This window comes from Parasteatoda tepidariorum, chromosome 9 (assembly GCF_043381705.1).
Source record: "Parasteatoda tepidariorum isolate YZ-2023 chromosome 9, CAS_Ptep_4.0, whole genome shotgun sequence".
Classification (NCBI taxonomy): Eukaryota; Metazoa; Arthropoda; class Arachnida; order Araneae; family Theridiidae; genus Parasteatoda; species Parasteatoda tepidariorum.
This window is the reverse complement of record NC_092212.1, coordinates 15,116,993-15,122,155: the sequence shown is the minus strand read 5'-3', so window position 1 is coordinate 15,122,155 and position 5,163 is coordinate 15,116,993. Positions and strand designations below refer to the sequence as shown.

Here is a 5,163-nt window from a genome sequence, read left to right as displayed (position 1 = left end):
ATACTTACTTGGCGTCGGAGTTGCTCTGATCACGGAGGGAGCTCTCCTGGTTGGAGGCCATCCATTGCACTTCGGTTGGCTGACGACTGCCACTTCCGCAAATTGCGGTTGGTTGGGGCGCGTAATTTTTGGTAGTCGGGGACTGCGTTCGCGCTGATCCCTGGTTTTTAAAGAGAAGTCTTTAGTAGATTATTTTATTCCACAGAGTTTTGCAAATACTTACGTTTATTAAGTGACTTATAATTATTCTCAACAATCTTCTATTTATTAATCAATATCTGTTTACGTGTCAATTATAGATTTCTGAACCATCTAACCGAAATCGATGAAATTCAGTAGACGGATAGTTTGAAGCATGTGGAAGGTCACTGTCCACATTAGAACATTCTACAACGAACCGTTCGAAAAACGAAAAGGAATTTTCAGATTGGTTAAGCGTTAGCCATTCTTTTAAATTTAACTACAGATGATTCAATTTTTCACATATTTTGAAGATAACATCAGTGATAATTGCTAATTTATAGTTCTATTTGATGAGAAAATATTTATTGCAGCACTTATTTAAATGGTTAATTATTTTATATTCGCTATGTCCGATAAATTCAATGAACAACATTATGTGCTAGCACGCGTGATCTACGTCACCAAATTTATACTTTTAAAGTTGTCTTATACTTCGCGGTTTTTTTTAATATTAAATCTCTTAAAACATGCTTCTAAAAAGTTGATTATTTAAAATTAACGGTAATTGAAAAAAAAAAAAAGAAACATTGATGTATTTAAAGGCAAAATTTATGAGAAAATAGTGCAATTAGCTTATAAAAAACGTAAAAAATCACCATTTTATTATCTAATTTATGATGCTTAATTTGAGTAATATATGCACATTGAAATAAAAAAATAAGTTTTTTGCTGGAAAGCAAAAATAGCGGATAAAAGTGAACTTAATTGACTAGAAGAACCGTAAGAAGTTGTCATATTATCATTGAATACAGTTATGCATAATTAATATCTGTAATACGTATTGAATTGAAAAAAATAACTAACACACTAAAAAGCAAAAATAACGAAGAGAAAATAGTTCGTTTTCAGGAACCGCAAAAGATCGCCATATTATTGATTAATGCTTAATTAATATTGATGATGATAAAAATTAGCTATCTTCTGAAAACCAAAGGTAAGGGTTAATGGGAAATTCCGTCTGGGAAAACCGTAGAAAATCTCTATTCCCAGATGACGCTTAATTAATATGTACTATCGAGGGTAATATGTACTAGTATTATGATAATTGATCAATATTGATAAGAATAATTCAACTGGTTTTCCGTAGTTTCAGAAACTATGGTAGTAAAAATTAATATTTTAAAGAATGTTATTAATATATTATATATTTTAAATGTTATTAATAAATATTATACTAGTGGGCTGCGCCCCCTGCTCGTTTACGCTCGCCAACCCCAGAAAATTGGTCCGCAATCTTATATGGTTTGCTTCGCAAACCAAGCTCGCTTCGCTCGCTACTAACTTAGGTGCATTGCAAATGCACAAAATTCTAATAATTCAAAACAATCATTCAAATCATATAAAAACTTTTTTTTTTAAAAAAAAAATACATCTTTTTAGTAAATACTAAGTCATTAAAATAAATTTGAATTCAAATAAATGACATGTAATTCGTTAAACCTATTAGAAATGTGCTATAGTATAAAATCTTAAGACAGGGCTGATTGTGCTCCAGAAAAAATCCGGATTTTTCGCTAACAGTGATCCGGAAGTTTCCGGAGATCGAAGGTCCAAACGTTTCAAAAAATCATTCATCACAGAAGTTTCCGGAAATCAAATTTTCAAAGGTGGAACTTAAAAACACAGTTTATTTTATTTGTATGTAAGGGAGAGCCAGAGAGATACTTTATAAACTTATATTCTTGATTAATATTCATNTTTTTTTTTTTTTTTTTTTTTTTTTTTTTTTTTTTTTTTTTTTTTTTTTTTTTTTTTTTTACTCAAGAAATTTTCCGCAATTTTGACTTGGACTCACAATCACCCCTGTTAAGATAAAATTTCTAAAACTGATATCTCTTTAAAAAGAATAAAATTTTGGCTATAATTAAGTCTATTAAAAATTAAAAAAAGTGAATTGCAATGGAAGAACCTGCATAAACAAAAAAAATTCTAGCAAAACAAATAAATTCGTGATATAAATCAAAAATCGTCAAATAAATTCGTAATATATAAATTCGCATAAAATACAACTTCGTAACAATCATTACTTCGTAACAATACGTAAAATACAAATTCGTAAAATACTTTCGACAAAATGCAAAATAGAAATCTATCGACAAAGACTATCACTTCTGCCTTGCTTATGCTCTCTCTGGTTATTTCCGTTTCCGTTTTTAAAAGCGCTATATGTTGAGCCATCTCAGCTAGATTTGGCATGTGACATTTTTAGCTGCAATCATTGTTCGATTTTCTAGCGTTGCCATTCGGGGAGTTGTAATGAGGCTTTTTTTCGTCGCCGTGTAAGAGAAATATATATATTATATATTTTAAATGTTATTAATATATGTTATTGATAATGTGTTATTAATTATAATGTTATTAATATATATAGAATATAAAATACTTTTTTACACTCTCAACTTATAAATATTTTAGCAGTAAAGGTCAGTATGGTCATTTTATAAAATCCTTATCAAGTTTTAATAAAAATTATATTTTTAAAAAAAAATTGATTTTAGTTATCTGCTACTGACAAATGTATTTCGCACATAACCTAAATGTTGGAGGGTTATGTAATAAGTACTAAATATACTAATATAAGTATAAAATATTATATTGATATATTTAGTGATTATTAAAATTGCTCCAATACTATGCAGTTTAAATGTAGATACTTTGGGAATAAGTGTTATACATCCCCTCGAAAGGATATGCACAGTACGCAAAAAATAAAAAAACGGAGCCCTTTTAATAATTTTCAATCTAATGATTGGATCTTTACGTTCTAGGACTCAATCTTAATGGGTCGACGGGGTGACTTCAAATATGCTAATTAATAAGGGCTGACGATATTCTAAGTTACGAAATCGGGCATAAAAACTTACTTTCTCTGAATAAACATACGTTTTTTTTCCCGATGGATTCAGATTTCTGACCCCCAAAGTGTAGGGGGTAGCCGCAATCTGGAAATTATGGTTCCAATAGTTTGGTCAGGAGAATGCTCCAAAGTTTGGACCTCTTGATGTTAATTTTCCTTTTTACTTATTTTGATATATCTTAAGCACTTTTTAATAAAAGTTAAAAATTTGTGTATACAATTATAAAATTCATTTACCCAAAGATAATTCCCTAAAAAAATAACCTTTATTATTTATTTATTGTTATTATTATATTTAATAATGGTCGAAACAATTTTGAATCATAAGGTAAATAATTTTTTACACTTTTTTTTAAAATGTAGTTTTACGTGGCAAAATACAACATTTGACCAAAATCGCTCGAATTGTCAATTAAAATAAGAAATTTTAAATTCCGACTTTTTTTAAAATTAAATTTTAAAGGAACTGTTTGATCTGTGTTCGAAATATGCGCTTTGCTATGCAAAATTCATTCTTTGAAATGTTATAAAAAATAGCATACAATACAATAAAAATTTTTTTAATGTAATTAAATAAAATAATAAGTAAATACTAAGCGATATTTTTGCATGTAAATTTTCTTAGATTTTAGAATACTTATAATTTTGTGCAAAAGTTTTTCAATTCACTAGAAAAGTTTTCGAAAAATGACGAAATAGGCAAAAAGTAAAATTATTATTAAGGTGTCCAGGGCATTTCATAAATTTTAAAACACATAAAATATAAATGAAAAGAAATTTTAATTTCATTGTTACGAAACTTATTAGGTTCACTACGTAAGAGTCATTATGTTGAATTCAATAGTCATTAGTATGTCCCACGAACAGCCATCTCTTATTCTAGAACATTTCGCAAATGCTACGTCAACTGGGAAACCCACAAACATGGGTGCAGCCTCATGTAAGTATACTCTTACGCTTTTCTGTTCTAAAGAAAATTAATTAAAATCATGTATTATACAAAAGTAAAAAGACTATCTACCAGAAATGTAGAATATTATTTTATAACAAATATTTCATATTGTTGAATTTTTCTCATACTTACCTGGCACTGGGGATGCCTTGATCAACAAGGAGGCTCCCCCGAGCAGAGACCTTTCATTGCACTGCGATTGGTTGACGTTCGCCACATCCACAAATTGTGGTTGCTTGGGGTGCATAATTTTTGGTAGTTGGGACTGCGTTCGCGCTGTCCCTGTTTATGATTAAATGTAGGAAAGGAAAAACACTGTTAAATCTCGTAATTTACTCGTGGTTTTTGAATCTTGAATAATCGACATTTGAGCGGCACTACTTTATTTCCTTTAGCAACTGTGCAATTTCATATGTATAATACCTAACTGCTGAATAAATAATGGATTGTTAATTGAATATAACTATAATTGTAGGCTTCAAAGTCTATTACTGATTGAAAAAGAAATTCTTAGCTCATGAACTTCTCTGATTCCTTGGTTTGTCTTGGCCATTACAATTCATGGAAACAACTGCAGTAATCAGTTAAAAAAAATTCATATCAACCAATAGTTCTTTAAAAATAATGATTAACATGGTAGAAAAGTAAAAGTTATTTAATACATTTTTATTTATTTACGTCACTTGGAATGTTATATTAGTTACTCGGTACATTGAAAACATATTTATTTCAATCCATTTTTTTACACTGAAAGGAAATTTTCATCTCTTAGATTCAATTTTAAGTTTTAGAAAATTTATACAAGCTTTATTACAGTCGGAAAAAGAATTTTTAATTTAGGTATCGATTGGTAATTTTTGCACGATTTTAATTCCTAATGACATTTTCTGGCACTGCCGTCACCAAATGATTGTCCGTGAAAACTAGTCCGCGAATGATAGTCCGTTGTATATTTGCTTACGTAGTGTTAATCGGTACTTTTCCATTTCACTGGCTTAAGTAAATTCAGTTATTTTTTAAATTTCTTTATTCTTTTCATTTTTTTAGAAATTGACATCACCAAGCAAAAAAAGTTGAATTTATATGAACCTGGTGACTTTTCATTATCCAT

The 5,163-nt window shown here is 29.1% G+C and overlaps 2 non-coding genes across 2 annotated transcripts; both read left to right on the top strand.

Annotated features, from left to right (window-relative positions):
• On the top strand, positions 1-163 carry LOC122270120 (U1 spliceosomal RNA). The gene has a single exon (XR_006225614.1). It is a non-coding gene; the product is annotated as a U1 spliceosomal RNA (small nuclear RNA).
• Positions 164-4,176: 4,013 nt separating this feature from the next.
• On the top strand, positions 4,177-4,337 carry LOC122270119 (U1 spliceosomal RNA). Its single transcript, XR_006225613.1, has one exon. It is a non-coding gene; the product is annotated as a U1 spliceosomal RNA (small nuclear RNA).
• Positions 4,338-5,163: the final 826 nt, after the last annotated feature.